Below are 18807 nucleotides of genomic sequence, written 5' to 3' on the forward strand. Positions count from 1 at the left end.
TTTGTTAAAGCGCTTTTCTGCTGCGCTGTGTTGTGTTGTGTGAAAAAAGCAGTTAAGTGTTTGATAAACTATAGTTTAAAGCTAAAAATGATCAAATTGTGTTTGGTAAAATATAGGTTCACTTACTGTAATTGTAACAAATGATAAAAACAAACATAATCTTTTTAGATAATATATATTAAATATAAGTTCACTTATTCTATTTTATGGGATTTAAACATAATTAGATATTTATATACTAGGTATTACTCCGGCCTACGGCCGGGGCTCAACCTTTCTGTTAGTTGGTTTTTAGGATTACAATGTCATTACATTAGAATTCTTGATTTTCAGGCTCATTTCTCAGTTTATTAGAGTAAAATCGATGCTTAATTATGTGCATGGGCGTGGCACAGGTCCATGAACAGCAAACTGCAAATATCAATCATGTACTAAATTGATGCTTGAATATATGTCAACACTTAAAACGCTAGCATAACATAGTAAGCAGCCATCTAGCGACGTTAAACTTTTCATAAGTCTATCTAGGCCTGTTGAAAAACTTTTATCTCCTTTAGTGTTTAGCCACCAACCAAATTAATGCACTCCTAACTAACTGACTTTATCTAGGCTAGGTGTACGTGCATTCTTAAGGCAAGATTTATTTATCTGATAGTGATGATGACTATAGTGGTATAGTATGGACTATGGATGCGTTTACCCTTGACTTCTTATTAATAATATGATTTCAGATGATTTTTCCTCTCGCGTGGTTAAAAGCTGAACAAAGCTCTCTTCTGAGAGTTTCTGACCTTACCGGAGTATATTTCAGCCAATAAGATCATCATATTTATTCACACCACCAATAATTCATCCGGTAACACCCCCTCTAATTTTTCCTACCACTAATTTTTGGTATTTATGCTTCTCTTAGTTTTTTCCGAGTCTTTTCTTATTCGGATGCTCTTCAAATATTAGGGTTCGCTCCTTTTGTCTTTATAAATTAGGGTTTATCAGTTCAAGACAAGTATGAACTAACAAGAGTTTCACAGTAATAACAATAATATGAACGGACAATAGTTAAATGCTTATTTTGTGTTTTAATTATTCTTTTTTCTCTAAATCAACGAAGCCTAACACTTTTGCTTTCTCAACCTATGGTGTACAAACATCTATCGATCAAGGTATTGTTAGGGTTTTCTTCTCCTTTTTTTATCAGCGATAAAAGGTATAAAAATCATTCGATTTTCTAGTTGGGTTTTCATACAATTTTCTATTTCTCTTTTATTAACGAGAAGAAGATATATCATGCTGATTTTTTGTTTACTAATTTAACAGTGATCTTGGGTTTTTGTAGGGTTTTCTTCTTCTCTGACTCCCTTCAATTACAAATTTATTTAATTTAAACAAGTCTCTTTTGTTTTATTTTCGTTATTCTAACTGTCTTGCTTTGTTTGTTACAGAGATTAATACAGATTGATATTGATTTATGGAGTTGTAATAACATGATCCATTTTTGTTATTTGTTAATTTTGCAGGTACCTTCGAAAGTATCAATTTGTACTAATGGTTGTGGGAATGGGAGTTGACAAGTACCCTTGAAAGTTTCTTGGAGCTAATTGAGAACAAATAGTAATAGGAAAAAGGGGTTGATATGTTATTGGTTGCGACAATGGAAGCTGACAAGTACTGATTTGGTTCAAGAGCAATGATTGTTGTTATAAGTTGTGTTGTGCTAATTGAGGAAAATATATGAGGAATATAGAATATGACTGAGGAATATAGATGAATATATATATCAATTACAAGTGAAGCTCATCGATAGTAAATGTGGTAATTAAGGTCTTTACATGTAGGGCACTTCTTTAGTTCACTCATGGATAGTTGTCGAGGATTCTGTGAAGAAATCTCCCCAGCAAACGGATACTGAACCCTGCTGTAAATGTTAAATTGTCATTATGATATTACAAGTGTATGCCATTACGTATACGTAATTGTCATTACGTATATGCACATTCACTTTTTAAATATGTCGTTTTATCTGTTTGTATGTGTCTATCCCTTTCGGTCTTCTTTCAAGTGGGAGAATCTGCATTTCCGCACAAGTCAGGTAGTATTAAGAGTTACAAGAGAATAAAAAATAAAAAATGAGCTAATACATCAGAATAGAGGCATAAAAGTTGTGGAGATTGGCTCATTGGCGATGGCATATAAACACAGCCGAACCCATAACTATGCCAACTGTACTAATGTGTTGTAATTTATTTAATAGCCTGTGAGAATCTCATATAATCTGGTGTTTAATTTATTTTTGATTGTTCAACTTTGCTTACTACTGTTGTTTTACAAGTTTTTTAAGACAACTAATCTGAGGCCGTGCAGCGTATGGGGGCACATCTAGTTCTTTTAATTATTGGTAATAATTAGCTGGTGACTACAGTGAACATTTAAGAAATCGACAATTGAAGAAACAAACACATGAAAAAGAATTCGATAAACAGACTGAAAAGCATAAAGCTCGTAGCCAAATTACCTGTAAATTTTGCGATAATATTTCTCTAGCAAACACAGACATCTAATGGAGTAGTTAAAAGAACCCAATACTGGTGGAGCATTTCCGTACCTTGTCTTGAATCCAAAGAAGCAAATATCCTCGCCATTGCAGAAACTTTGAAGGGCCTTAGGAGATAAGGGGGAGCACAACTTGATTGAATAGGATACAACTTATGTTGTTTTACTAGGGATTAACCCGTGCCGCAACGACACGGGCATAATTTTTATTTAGTTATGCATTTTACGGCACATAATATTCATCAATATCAAGTTTACCCTTCTTATCATTACAAATATAAAGGAAAACCCGATAGATATATTTATTTTCACTCTATAAATCCTTTCTAGCATTTTCCGCCTTGACGTTCTCCCATACTATCCTTCTCCTTTCTCGAGTTATATCCTCAAGTCAGCCATGAAATAATATCGGAATTAATTTTTACATATTTCGACCGCACCCCCCCCCTCCCCACCCACCCCCCAACCAAAATAAAATAAAATAAAATATTATCTGATATGTTTTTTAGTTTACAAAGATATCTTATCGATCCTTTGAAATGTTATTACCTTTCTGCATCTTCCTTATTTCAGTGAACGATGGTAGGATCTTCATGGACCATAGGAACCTACTATGGGCCCGACCACATAGCACCGATGCTTTCCCTACTTGACCACCTTGGGATAAGAAGTGTGCGGTTTTAATCTAAAAGGCCTCGGTGCTACGTAAGGAGATGCCCAAGCTTATTAACCTCCACATGTATTCCTCTTTATTCCATGAGGAACTATCCCTAGATATACAATGTGGTTTATCGCGCCACATACTCCAACAACCGAGTGGAACCAAAAAATTAAACTATGTAAGTTGTAACAAAATTACAACACATGAACTCATTCGTCTCAAGAATAATTGTGTAGATATTAACAGTGTTCGAATCCTTATTTCTTTTTCCCCCCTTTAAGAATAGTCTAAAAAGAGTAAAGCTGAATTGACTCAACAATACATATCGTATTGTATGTTCTTACTATTTCAATGACATAATGAAAAACTAATTCATTAACTTAAGCTATTGTATTTTAAAATGTTAAGTCATTTACGATGGCAACCATTTACTCACATACGATACAGTTCTAGTTTTTCAAAATTCCAAAATATATTATGTACATAATTCAATTCAGTAATGACTTGTCCTTGCGTAACATTGTGGCCTTTTCAACATAGTTGGATCCAGAGTTGGTAAAAAGCATTGTATTTATGCGTTCTCGAGAGAGAGTAATATATGGATGGGCTATCTCCCAGAAAACTGTTAATTAATGACCGCATCATTGCCAGTTAGAATCCCACACTGTTGGACAACCGCAGTGACTAAGTGAGGACAGTATTGAAGGAAGATCAGGTCCTTACAAATGGTATTAGAGTCGACCACGGGTTACCTGTCGAGGGTGAAAGAGTATGCTTGACGGATTGTGTCGGGAAAGGGTCCCATGATCAGTGAGAAAAAATGCCAGAGTCTAGGATTGAACATATTCCGGAGCCGAGGATGGCTCCAAATTAAGTTGGTGGTATTATAGTACTCCGACTCGGCAGGTAGGATTCGTCAAATGGAATATAGGTAATGTTTTGTCCTTCCCTAACACCGAGACCTTTTTAGCATAATTGGTTTCATAGTTGGCGAAAAATCTCTATAGTTAAGCATGCTTGGTATTGAGTAATCCTGAGATGGTGACCTCCTGAGAAGCTGCTGCTGGATGACCGCAGCGGTGAACATTGAAAACCCCATGCTGTTAGATGACCGCAGCGGCTAAGTGAGAAAATTATCGGTAGAGGGTCAGGCCATTACATTCTACGACAATACGTTTACAAATGTGAGGTTATTCGTTACATAAAAATAACAAAACCATGATTAGTTAGTAAGTCAAATCGTTGAAGTACTTAACCTAATAACAATACGTTGTACTAACAATAAACTCTGTTATTCATCATCATTGAATAAAATAACGTTAAACCATTTATCAAGAAATACGCGAGACGGTGCGGGCACCAATACTTGCCAACGTCACTATGGTTCACTTATATAATTGTTAGCCAATCTAACTAAGTTTGGGATAGATTTTTTTCTTTATAAAAAAAAAAGAACTTTGAAAACATATTTATAACAATATTTTTCATCCTAATGTTTGGTAAATATTTCATAAAGTGTTTTTTATGCAGAACACTTACAAAATTTATCAATTTTAAAAGTGAGGGAGAAGAAGCTTTTAAAAGCTTCAAAAGCAAATGCTATAGTTCACCCTGATTTTATATTTTATTTTCCAATTCTATCCCATCTTTTTTTTATAACTGACAAAAATTATCCTTCAATCTATATATCACCAATTTTTATTCGCTATATTTTATTCTTTGAAGATAATTATTTTTTATTTTCAAACTACATTTTGATGTAAGTTTTTCACAGTTATGCAACCTGATATTTTGATCTTTCGGGTTGCATAACTTAATTTATCAACAATAAATATTAACCAATTATTGATTTTTAAAAAGTGGTTAAGAAAAATATTACTTTTTAGTAAGGGATAATTGGACTTTAGTACTCAGGTTTTGCCCAAGACTAGGCTTTGGTCTAACATTTGTCCAACGTTAGGGCTTGGTACCTGGACCAGACGTTGACTAGTTATATGATGATGTGTTTAACTATTTGACTTGGTTTATTTTTTGTGCACCCTTTAAATAACTATGTAATCACTAAACAAACCTTAAAAAAAAATCAGTTCTTCGGTTCTTCCCCCTTTTCTTCTCTTCTCCTTCTCTGTGTCTGCCGCTTAATACTCAATGTTTTGTGTTTGCTGCTTAATACAAATGTTTTGTCTTATATTTATTCCAATGGTGAAGAATAAGTATAGATCGGGTTAAAACATCCCTCTTTCTCTATTTCTCCACCAACTCTCAATCACTCTTCATCAGTTGTTGGAGATCTGATTTTTCATAATAAGAATCAAAGAATTTTTTGTCCTGATTTTGATTTTGGTATTATCAATTTGGAAGGGAAATGAAGATTTGACTGATTAATTAAACAATAAAGATGAAGAGTCGGGGATCGGGCAATCTATTATCTGGATTGGATTTCCGATCCAGAATTTCTATTCTTACTTTTACAATGGTTGCTGCTATGCTACTCTTTACATTGCTAGAAGGTATGTAATCAATCAATCCTTTGATTTTCTTGATTTTCATTGTCGCCAAATTGTATATAAATTCATAAAATTGATTTGATAGGTTGTGGCAGGATGCAGAGAATAGAGTTTATTTGATTAATGGGCTTGATAGAATCACTGGAAAAGTTATTCTTCATGTTTTGATTATTATGAAATTATAGGGTTTGAGCTGTTTGCACTCAAGAGAAGAGAGTACAAGATTGGATTGAATTTATTAAGTTGTTGTTCATGGGTTTCAAGTGGAAGAAGGGTCTGGTGTCTTTATGAAGAAACTAAATGAGGAATTTGATGGAGATTAAAGAGGTGATTCAGAGTAATCGAACACTGGTTTTAGAGATGATTCCATCGGGATAAAGTTTTGGTTTCAACTCAAATTCATTCAAGTGGTACTGACTTTGAGCTAAACTTACCTGTAACTCTGTCTGTTCTTGTAATTTAGGGGTTCACGGAAAGAATAATATTACCTGATTTACAAGGTATAACAGCTGAGATGGGATGGAGATGTTTGCACCTTCAGGTTTCAGAGAAGAATGGATTTGAATGGAATCTTTTATTACTGGTTCTAGGGTCTCTCCTTGTAAATCGAATGTATCAATGGTATAGGTTTTGAGTGATTTTGATTTTGTATATGATTCAAATTATTGGGTCTCTATCCAATTTGAAATTGTCGGGATTTGAATGTTATAAAAGAAGCAAAACAAGCCAACAGAAGGGATTGCACAGCCCTTGTTTGAAAATATTCCACATAGATGAGCTTTTGCTCCTCCCAAAAACTAAACAGCCACCACCTTTCCATCCTTCCGTTTTTTTAGGGTTAGTTCAGTGATTACATAATTATTTTAGGGGTCCACAAAAAATAAACCAAGTCAAATAGTTTGACACGTCATCATATAACTAGTTAACGTGGGTCAACGTCTGGTCCAGGTACCAAGTCCTAATGTTGGACAAATGTTAGACCAAAGCATAGTCTTGGACAAAACCTGAGTACCAAAACCTAATTATCCCTTTTAATAATAATACTAATTAGTAAATTTAATATTACATATATATGTGCTCTAATAGTAGAAAAATTAATTTATTTTAAGAACAATAAAATAGAATAAATAATTTTCAGAGATATGTCTGCTTTTGTCATTTTCTCACTAACTATAGTTGAACCTGATATTTTTTCAGACACAATTTGATCGTTTTTTTAATAGTTTTAGTTTTAGTTTATAATTTGCAACCATTCAGTTTTTTTTTATAGAGCGGCAACCATTCAATTGTGCTTTTTACATAGCTCGGCACAGTAATGTACATCGGAAAAACACTTGTGTAAAGCTCGCAGCAATACCAATCTAATCCTAAGTATTAGCTAATAAAAATAAATTTATTATCATGATTAGTAGAATAATTTATATATTATCATTTTTAATTTGACATTTAATAAAATATTATCATGCCAAATTAATAGAGTATTTATTATGAAGAGTTATGGAACCTTAATGACATGATAGATTTTGTCCCTTAGATGCATTTTTAATCTCAATCACAATCATCACTTATGACAAACGATTACATCTTTAGATTTATCTCTTGTGAAGACAAATCTGAACCGCCACTTATACAGGCAAAGTTAACCAAACTGTACTTTGTATTTTCGATCAAATAAGAAGCACCGTCTTCTGAACTGCTAATCTTATACTAATGAAATAAAAAAAGCGCAGGAGATTCTAACCATTCACTGTATGATTATGAATTTTTCATGTTGGTTGTGTAGTGAGTAAACCCTAGATTTTCAACCTTTTGGCTTTTTTATCTTCATTTTGGTCGGCTCGTCGGTTGTAAAAATTTTACAAATTTTAAATAAATACCATGAGAGGATGCTTTTCTATTTGCTTTGTGTAGGTATTGATGTAAAATGTTCAAAGAGGTTATTTCCGTCATTTAGACTAATATTATCTCCAATTCGGATCACAGGACCAATTTTTCTCGACATCACCTTTCCCAAATTCTCGAAATGAATTTTATTACAAGCAAATGAATCATTCAATCTCTTTGAAAAGCAAATGAATCATTCAATCTCTTTGAAAAATCTTGAATCATGTTTCGATGCTCGATCATTCTCTTCATAAGTTTTTCCTAGATCTGAAATCTATAAGACCAATAAAAGTTCCTACAAATTCAAAAATCATATTCTTCTTAAATTCATGATAAAAATCAGTCACCCATCACCTTTTATCATCTGAGAATTAATGTTTGCGCTATTTAACAGAGGAATTCTATATTTCAGGTATGTCAATTTTTGTTTGTTGGCATTTTTTTTAATTGTTATTTTTTAGGTTAATTCATTATATGGATAAACGAATTCGAACTAAAAATGTCAATTAGGTTTATAGCACTGTCTTTGTTGCAGTATACTTATGTGTAAAATTTGTTCCGAGAAGAGCACCATCTTTTCATTCGTATCGGTTCAGTCGCCTGGTCATAACCAGGGGTCTTAATGTTTCCTTTAGTTATTGATTACCCACAACTTCTTAAGATAGTATTCTTGAATTGTTGCATAATATCATCAAAAGCCGATGAAGAGATGCAAAAGGTTTGTTCCCAGGTCAATTATTAACTATCAAACAAACTTAGCCATGCTTATGTTGTCCTGGTGACTGTTGCTTTGCGATGCTAGTTCAATACAGTTTATATAAAGAGTTTGCACAAACAAACTTATCCATGCTAGTTCAAATTTTATTAACTCAACTCTCTTTCATAAGTGATAGAGTTTGCAGTGTTCATAAGTGACAGAGTCAGTGCAATAATGCGATTAGGAATGAAAGATAGCTGAGTACAACGTGTCTTTCTGAACGGTGTTCCTAAACTTTTTTTTCCGTATGTTTTCCTTTGGTGCGATACAAATTTTGTGGTTGTAAGAAAAAAATGCATAAGCTAATAATTGTTGTATAACGTTCAAGTTGATTAATCTTGAGTTTAAGAGTCCACCTACGGATTGAGGATACAACATAAGAGATATTTTTTAATTTTAAACGATATGCTGTTGAATAAGGTAATTTTTTGTACCATTTCTCTGTATAATCCAATGATCAATCTTTTGTATAAAAGATGTTTCTGAAATTGAGTTAATTTCAGTTTCCCGTCCGCTGAAATTCGTTGACGAAGATAAGGCTGGAATTCCAAATTTACAAAATGCATTTTTTGTATGCAGCCCAAGTCTTTAGTTTAGAATAAGTTGAGCATAAATCTTAGTGGTTATTAGTTACATGGTTATTAGCTCTTCACATGAGCTTATAAATTGTGCAGTAGTAGCTATTACTTATTTGGTTCTTATTTTTCGGTAGATAGTACCAATGTTTGTAACAATGTTGTTGTTCTGAAATTCGCAGATGAAGATAATGCTGGAATTTCAAATGTTAGTCTCCCCAGATGATGTGTTTGTTAATTAATCTAAGTTATTTCAAATATTTCAGATGTTCTCAACCAAAAAAGCCAAGAAGTGGAGTTTGTGTTCCATAACACATCATGTAAAGAAGTTGAGCAGCACAGACCCTCTTCTATTCTTGGACATGTTTTTTGTAAATGACCTTCACGATTAGTAGTTTTAACCAACGATTATTTCGGATCAAAATCGGGAATTAGCGTACAAAAAATCGTTGATTAATAGTAAGACCCTCCTAGCAATAGTCTAGAAGTAATGAATAGTTGGCAATGGCTTAATGCAAGGTATACAATGGGACTAAGTTTAAAGCTATATTTACGAATCAAAAATAAACCTTAATTAATCAATGTTGTCGCAAAAATGATAACAACCAATTAACAAATAGTTTGACAGTAGATTATAATAGAACTTCCGGAAAGAAAATGTTAGTTGTTTCAAGTTCTTCAGTCTTGTCTTCTAGAGGTACTGTTATTCTATTGGCAGCAGGGCTTCTTGATAATGCCACTTAAGGCTGGTCGTGGCTGAACACAGGTTTCTTCAAGTCTGTTCCAACATACTTAACAAATTGTCCTTGTGATTTATTAATTGTCATTGCAAATGCTACCCTCACTGGAAATTGACGTCTTGTCATGTTTATATTCAATTCTGAAACCGATGGCTGAAATGATATCCTTGGTAACAATACCGTCTCTCTTGCTTTGTGATCGGTTAGAATTTTAGCCTGAAGTACATGTCCACCGCATTTAGTAACCAATAATCTGGTACCATTGCAAATACCCTCGGATGGAGACAGATTTCTCATCAGGATAATTGGATATCCAATTTTAAGATTTATCCGGAATAAGGGCATTCCTGGTGAATTTAAATTCTGTAAAAATTCGTTGCTATAATTTGGGATTATGCCACTTTTGTCGGGATTCAATCTGTCTGCGGCTAAATAAGTGAACGTCTCTCCATCCAAAATATTCAATGCTTCCATCTTAATATCGTTAACATCATCATTACATGCTGATAAAATGATTCTCTCGGTTAATTCTTCAAGTGATACTTGATTAGATGTCCCTAAAGAGGGGTACAATTTAGATATCAACTCTTTCATGTATTTGCATCTATGTACCGATGAAGGGAGTTCTACTTTTTCTTCTGCTTTTGATCCGACCTATCATAAATTTGTATAACATATAAGCCAAGCAACAAGATGGTAATGGGGTGTATACCTTCTCGCCTGGTGTGGACATCTCTCGTGTTGTTGATCGTAAACGTAACAAATACCTCGCATCTGTTCTAGCCATGGTTATTGCTTTGGTACCTTGGCTTTCACGACTTTGGGCGAGCTTGGTGTTTTCTTAAAAAAACTAAATTTTTTTCTTACTAGACATGATTCAACTTCCAAAGTAGGCAATTTTTTGTTTCACAGAATAGGTGTAGCTATTCAGAAGGGGGTTGGAGCCCAGGTTGTTGCTCTGCTTCCAACTATTTTGTCTTCTGAGATTACTTAAGTTCTATTGTAATTGGTTAAGTCTTTTTAACACATATAATTAAAAAAAAATTGAATCTTTTTTTTTTAAATTTTAAAAAGCAGTGTGAACAAATATTACCTCGGGTAAGAATTCGGCGAAAGCTATGTTTTCCGGATCGCACCGATCAAGACGCATATTCTTTGTAAGCGTCAAAACTATATCATTCCAGAGTACAAAGCTTCTAACGCATGATCCAACAACATCTGCACGGCCTCCATTTGGTATAACTGGTAAAGTTTGGCGGAAGTCTCCCCCTATAACAACGGTAATACCGCCAAAAGGTAATTCGTTTTCACATACACCTTGCATTAGTTTATTAACTGATTCTACACAATATTTATGCTGCATTGGCATTTCATCCCATATAATCATTTTGACTTTTCTAAGAAATGCAGCTTCTTTGCATATAATCAGTTTGACTTCTCTAAGAAATGCAGCTTCTTTACTTTGTTTACTAATTGAACATACGCTGGTTTCATTGATCTCTATCGGGATCTTGAATGTTTAATGTGTTGTTCTACCCCCAACCAAAAGCAATGAAGCAATACCTTATAATAAGGTAATCATAAAGATCATTAGGTATAGAAATTTACAATTAACAAAAACATCCATAGTATAGAAACTAAAAGAAATTAGCAGTTGAGCGGTAATTTAACGACATGAATTTCAGCCAACCAAATAAACAATAACATCTGTAAGGACAAAAGGATAGTCCTTGTCTACATCACCAGGAATACTGTATGGAGTTTCTTTTCTTAATCCTGAACATAGTGTGACCTATGTAAATGCTTTAATTATTGCAACATCCATGAGAAGTATATATCTAACTTAATTCTAATGTTTTTTTTCCTAAAGCAACTTAAATAATCATCAATAAATAATTTGAAGGAACCATCAAAACAAAGCAGCCATGCAGAAATGGAGAAAACGTTGTCAGGGTAAGAGAAGCAACATATACTAAAAATGATAAACTATAGTGTATAACATTTGATGAAGTGCCATATCATTCTTGTTTAGTAAAATTGCATCACTTTTCAGCACAGTGCTTACTGGAATGCTAACACGTTCGACATGGAAGTACTAACAATCTTTTTAAATATTGGTCATTGTCAGGTAATCATGTTATTTAAAGTAGATTGCACCTTTTAAAGCATTGGATAAATACTTGATGATGCAACAATAAGAACTATGCGCCAGTGAATCGGCAGCTTGCAGCTACCGTATTATATACGAAAGCTTTCCCCGTCCCTGCGCTTCCATTTAAAAAAAAAGGTACGACCATCCCTTTGTTGTGCGGACTCTGTTATTTTATTGCATGCTGATAACTGTTCTACATTCATACTTGCAATATTTCTTCGGAGTTCCGGTTGTTGGATTGCAAACTGAAGTTGCCTATGCTCATATATCAACCTGTTGCCAACTACCCTACCCCAATTTCCTTTCGGCCGTGGCATGTTAGAAAAATGTTTTAGTTTTTTTTTCCGCCTTCACGCAACAATCTATTTAAGAGGTATAATCCATAATCCAAAGCCTGTTCATCCGTTGTATTTTTAATGTCAAACATTATTCGGAATCTATGAGGAAGATCGTCGCATATTTTTAGTCCGAACTTTGTCCACAAAATTTCTGGTTTTGTTGAGTTGCAATCTTATAAGATGATCTTGAATAGTTTCCGTAGCTGACTTCCTGTTTGGATATCAGCGGCCTCTTCAAGAAGCGCTAGCCATTATCCATCATGTTCAAGTAATCCAAGTTCCATGCAGGCTTTCTTGAATGTAGGGCATAGTTCATTGTTTTTAGACTGTCAAATGAATTTGCACCTGCAACAATGGTCAACAAAATCTCAAATAGTACAATTCTCCAGCATTGGGAGAAATAAAATACATTCTAGCAACCGCAAAACCCGTTGCCTGGTTTTCCACTTTTTTCACTCCATATGAAGTGTTGTGGAAACTCTTGATACGTGTATGCTAGTGCCATTGGATTTTCAGTATAATATTCAAAATAGCCATCAAGGTTGACTTATAGTTTTCATCTTTATCTGTAAACCCTTTTATTCTTCCTTCTGATTCGTAGATAATTCTTTGTTTTTCTGGCAAGTGTATTGCCAATCTGACGACGTTTGGTTCTTCCTTAGGCATTGAATGTCGGAATAAACGCCATGCACCTTCTTGCGCTCCAATATACCTTGCATCAATGTACATTTGTACTGCATCTTTTGCTCCAACAACAACTGTAATTTTATCATATCCTTTGTAGATGTACTTGTTTATCTATTTAACTGCTCTTACTCCAGCGCGTACTTCCACGTTTATATGGCAGTTGAACATTCTTGATAAGTGTGGGTTGTAAGGTACAACGTCAGTGTTGTATGCCTTACGTACATTGTGTACGATAACTTCTTTTCCATCATCTCCCCGATGATAGACTAAATATCTGCCACTATCTAAACACGTAGTATCATTGTATTTCTTAGGGTAATTCTTAGTACATTTTCCCTTTTTCATGCAAGGAGACTCTGGATTCCTTTCACCGGATGGCCCGTGAACCATGCACTTTCTGACAGTATCAAAGAGAATTGGATCTTTATTCTCGTCTGGAAATTCCGCTAATACATATTTATCAACCTGTTCAACAGTACAGATTTTCTCTGATCTTTCTAAAAATATCAACATATGCATATGTGGTAGCCCCCATTTCTGGAATTCTATAGTGTGGACATGAGCTACAACTTTACCAAACACATCTTTCTTTGTTATCTCTTCCATAAACGATTTCCTTTCTAATTCAAAAACTCGTGCCACTAAATCAGGACGATCACAGGCATGTTGCTGCTCTAGAAGCGCGCCATGGATTTCTGGCCATTTCGGATTTGCAGTCATTGTCAGAAAAATCAGGATGATGATTAAAACATACAATTGCCATCGAATCTTGGTAAATTTAGTATATGTGCCTTGGACTTCCAATATGTGATGACGGTAAAATGCATGGTCTACCTCCTTTATTAGGCATCAAGCAGTCTTCTTTCATGTTTGTTATGGAGCCATAGTGATCTGCGCGTAACTTTCCTTGATGAAATTTGACATAATCTAAACGATTTTGTTCTGTCGAAGCCCAAACATCCACTAAGAATTCCTGAAATAGTTTTCCACCTCTTAGGATTGTTGAGTATTCTGATCTCCGCTGGAAGAGCAGATAACTGAAGTACTGCTGTTGATGGTGGCTTTTAGTTTATGGTTGTTGATGGTGGATTTTCAGTAAAAGTCTAAAATCGTAAAATCATGATACTGCATGTTTCTGACCCGGCTTCAGGAACGCATGTGACGATTCATGTATTTTACGATCCGTGAACCGTTTTCGCGATCTCTGATCGAGTACCTCTCAGAGCCACGATGAATATGATTCTCGAAAGGCATCCCACTTGCTGAGCGTTCGATGCTTCGCATTTCATCGTGCCTCTCTATGTAGAAGAAAGATTGGGCGCTCCTCCATACATAATTATTTTTGAGAGGGTAAAACGTCTTCAGGACGTCGGCGACACTTGTTGTTCCCTGATTACATAGAGAGACCCGCCTCTACATAGAAGAATGATTGGGCGGTCCTCCATACATAATTGTTTGTTGAGAGGGCAAAACGCATTCAGGACGTCGGTGACACTCATTCGTTGTTCCCTGACTATGTAGAGAGACCGTGTATAGATTCAGGCGGTTCTCCATACATAATTGTTTGTTGTGAGGGCAAAACGTTGTGAGGGCAAAACGCCTTCAGGACGTTAACAACGCTGCACGTTGTTCCCTGACTATGCACCTTTCAGAACGAGTATGATGCTTCAACTATCTCATATCTCGATTCTACAATAGATTAATTCTACCGTGACATTCACCACTGAATTCCTAGAAGATAATCTATTTTATCTCATTACTCTGATTTCATGGTCGAATCCACAACCGATCCCATGGAATGGTAATAGATAATTTTATTATTCTGAATCCATAGTTGAAACCACGGCTGATCCTATGGGTTGATAACAAATAACTATTCATCTTTATTACTCAGTTTCATGAATAATTCTCCACTGAATTTCATAAATTAGTAATAAATACTCAACAAATGGGCGTATGACCGTCATCGTGTAAGTCCTGAGAAAATGGTGCGTGTGTAATCGACAAATAATGCACAAACGAGCACCCAAACACACGAACGAACTATCAAAGTATGGAAATAAAACAATAATTAATAAAATAAGAAAAGGCGTGGGGCCGGGCCCACCAGCCGGTCGGCCGGTCATGCCGTGGCCGGTCCCTCCCTTATTTTATTTTCATTAATATTTTTATTTTCTCTATCATCTCACAGAGTTTCCCTCATCTCACAGAGTTCCCCTCACTTGAGAAAACTCCTTCGTTTGTGAGAAACTCTTGGGTTTCCATGCTTTCATCGAACAAAAATAGGGAAAAGGTGTCACGGGACCGGGCCACCTAGCCGGCCGGCCATTCCCTAGCCTTGGCCGGTCCCATACCTCACAATTCCTTATTTTCACATATTATTATTTCCATCATCTCATGGAACTCCATCGTTTGACCGAAAACCCTAGTTTTTCAATATTTTCTCAAATATTGGTCAAACCATGGAAAAGCCAAAAGGTCAAACGGTTGACCAACCACAGGCTTCCCACGTCAAAATTAAAATATTATTATTTTAATATTTTCAAATTATCTGTCGCATGAGCAACGTTCTTCTTGCTCATTCGAGCAAAATCGAGAGTTTCAGTCAAGATCAAACTCTTCTGAAAATTCAAAATGTTGCTCGAACAAAAGCCAAAAAATACCAAAACTCTCAGGACTGAGACACGGACACTGTGGTGACACGGGCATGCTGCCTTGACCGACCAAGGCCGGCCCTAAAGCTTGCAAGGAGCCGGTCCCACACATTCTCACAATTTTGACCTAATTTGCTAGCAATCGCTCATATTGGGTCCAAACTCTCTCCAACCAACTTGGGACTCGCGCAAACGACTGGAAACTGGTCCCACGACCACCAAGGGCCGGTCCATGCCCTCTTGGTTGGTCCCTCATCTCTACACAATTAGGTTTTACTGCCTAACGCTCGCTCGAGCACTATTCTAATAAATGATCAACACTAGCATTTGATCATTCTTTAACCAACCTGTCAGCAAAGGACCCTGGAGCACGCTCACTCGAGCACTTGGGCACCACATGGTCATCCATCATCCCATGTGTTCCATCCCTCCTTTACTTAATAGCCTATTTTCAGTAATTCATCAATTGACGACAATTGATCGAAAATTAGGGCTTCGAACAAACGCTCGCTGAACCACAATTCTGAGCAGTTCAAACACTAATAATTTTATGATTGATCCATCAATCAACGTCTAAATTATTATATAATATTTGGCACTGCCAATATTTTGATTAATTATTATTTGGTCACACTACCAATAATCCATCAAATGAGCAATACTTGCTCAATTGTTCGAATATTGATCCAACTATCAATATCCAGTAATACATTGAATGAGAAATACTTGCTCAATTGCTCGAATATTGATCCAACTATCAATATTCAGTAATTCACTGAACGAGCAATACTCGCTCAAATGCTCAAATATTGATCCAGCTATCAATATTCAGTAATTTATTGAATGAGCAATACTTGCTCAGACGCTCGGTTCATATTCAGTAATTTATCGATCAATTGCTGGAGCAATACTATCAACATCACTTATTCATAGAACCACGTCCCAAGAGACATGTTCAATTCATGAGTCATGGAGCATTCGACTATCATGCTCTACAAAACAAAACTTAGACCCATCGTCTAATCAAATCAAACGACTGACTATCATGCTCCACTAAATAAAACTTAGACGCATCATCTAATCAAATCAAACGACTGACTAGTGAAATCCACGTTCGTGAGACAATCAATCACATCACATGGGGGGTATTCATTAGGGTTTTGGTCTGGCGGCCTACATCACGTGTGTTCATCCACGATGAGAAATGTGAGTAAGTCTTGCAAGCAGTTGAGGGAGTTAGCAAAGTAGTGTGTGAACAATCAACCAACCCTCTCACGTATGGGGAACTGGTGAAACCGCGATTTCCCACTTTCCCACTCTTTCACTCGAGCAACTGTCACACTTACTGGAGATCAATGTGTTTACACGTTCCGGCAATATAAATAAGTCTCTGAGTCCATGATTCAAAGATAGACGACAAGAACGAAAAACACACAGAAAATCCATGAAGTATTGAACATACAATCCATTGTCTAACCAAGAATCGTGTGACCAACACTCTTTCAATCACTCAAACTTATTAATCATTTCCAGAAACCCATAACACATTCACAGATTACCATTGATTTCACACACTTCTCAACTTCCCTCCTACAGATCAACCCTCTCCCCTCTTTGTGACCGAATTGACTTTGGAACGACCATTGACTTGGTTTAGGCCGGAGTCTTACAGATTGATCTCTCGAATTTAAAAGCACTCCCGTGCAGTGCATCTGTTTGAGGTTATGAAGTTTGCTCGGTTGAGGAGTCTTCGATCGTTCGATCGTCTCTTTATTCCCTAAAAAACCAGCGAATCGTTTTTCCCCATCAACAGATTGGCGACTACAGTGGGAGATTAATCTCTCGGTTGCAATCTCAATTTTCACAAAGATGGCTGGTCTTAGGTCTGGGTTAGTCACAAATCCCATTGCAAACGACACTAGCACTAGCAACAACACAAATGATGGTATTCCGGAAACCATCCCTTCTTCCAACAATGGTGGTGATATCACTCCTCCTCAAACCAACATCGAAGGCCATCCCCTGTTCGGCCGCTCCCCCGAGGAAATCAGAGAAAATCCACCCACCATGGCTGATCTCATGAAGGTGCAAGAGACCATGGTTTTTAAAAGCGTACGCTTCACGCTTCGGAGCGTACGCTTCGCTTCAAATTTCAGCATTTCGCTCCAAAGCGGTCATGTGAAGCGCATCTTTCATGAAGCATACACTTCACGCTTCAGAGCGTACGCTTCGCTTCAAATTTCAGCATTCTCCGAAGCGATTATGTGAAGCTTTAAAAATTTCGCCTAATTTTTAAAGCTTTCAAAAGAAAAATATGAATGTTTTAAGGGGGAATTGAACACCCCATCTCCCACTCGTCTGGAGTAGGATGAACTGGTGTACACACACTTTGTTTTTTTTATAAAAATTAGACTTATATAAAATTTATATGGATATTATCTTCCTAATAAATTTATAATTACTAGTTACGACTAATTAATTTATAAGAAAATATTCGCTTCAAACATCAACCATGAAGCGACGCTTCACGCTTCGACAAACGCATCGCTTCCTAAAAATGAAAAACGCTTCACGCTTTCAATACCTTGCAAGATATTCTCGCCAAAAACCAGACTGACATGGCTGCAACACAGAAGGAGATGTGCAATTGTATCAAAACCCTCACCGACAAGATGGCAGAGAAGACTCAAGAGAAGGGGAAAGCCAAAGAAACAGTTGATTATGAAGTTGTGCTAGTCCACATAGTTGAGGATGATGAAGCCCGCAAAGCTGTAGAAAACCTACCAACAAAGGAGCCTGCCGGTTTTATCCTCGTGAAGATCTGGAATGCTTTATGGAGGATCGAGGGAAAGGAAATGCACCGTCAGTCCATCGTCATCAACCTCCATACCCTTCTGCTACGCAAAGAATCCCTTTCCCAAAAGGCTACACTTCTCCAACATTCACGTTGTACAATGGGACATGGAATGCTCGAGAACATATCTCCCGGTTCTTGGAAGAGCTAGGCGAGCATGAGCACAACCATGTTGTCCGTCTGAAAGAATTCTCAAAATCTCTGACATGACGAGCATACACATGGTACAACAACATTGCACCAGGGAGCATTGCTAATTGGGGAGAAATGGTTAATGCTTTTTACAGGAAATATTTCTTTGTCTCGGAGGAGATCACTCTTTATGACTTAGGGAGAATGGCGCAGAAAAACACTGAACATCCGAATGAGTACGCGAAGAGGTTCAGAATTCAAGCCTTGGATTGTCATGATCCTAATGTTATTGAACAACAATTGGTGGGCTTGTGCA

The 18807-nt window shown here is 36.2% G+C and overlaps 2 long non-coding RNA genes across 5 annotated transcripts; both read left to right on the forward strand.

Annotated features, from left to right (window-relative positions):
• Positions 1-5287: 5287 nt before the first annotated feature.
• Positions 5288-6415, forward strand: LOC113318955. The gene is made up of 2 exons (XR_003344972.1): positions 5288-5721; positions 5804-6415. It is a non-coding gene; the product is annotated as an uncharacterized LOC113318955 (long non-coding RNA).
• A 1218-nt stretch (positions 6416-7633) lies between these two features.
• On the forward strand, positions 7634-18594 carry LOC113315023. Of its 4 annotated transcripts, XR_003342678.1 has the most exons (6): positions 7634-8014; positions 9117-10623; positions 10752-10970; positions 11545-11627; positions 11803-11961; positions 12827-12979. It is a non-coding gene; the product is annotated as an uncharacterized LOC113315023 (long non-coding RNA). The 4 variants fall into 4 exon arrangements; XR_003342679.1 differs by lacking the exon at positions 12827-12979 and adding an exon at positions 18139-18594 and having other exon boundaries at positions 9117-10970; XR_003342676.1 differs by having other exon boundaries at positions 9117-10970.
• Positions 18595-18807: the final 213 nt, after the last annotated feature.

The sequence above is a fragment of the Papaver somniferum genome, chromosome 10 (assembly GCF_003573695.1).
Source record: "Papaver somniferum cultivar HN1 chromosome 10, ASM357369v1, whole genome shotgun sequence".
NCBI classification, from domain to species: Eukaryota; Viridiplantae; Streptophyta; class Magnoliopsida; order Ranunculales; family Papaveraceae; genus Papaver; species Papaver somniferum.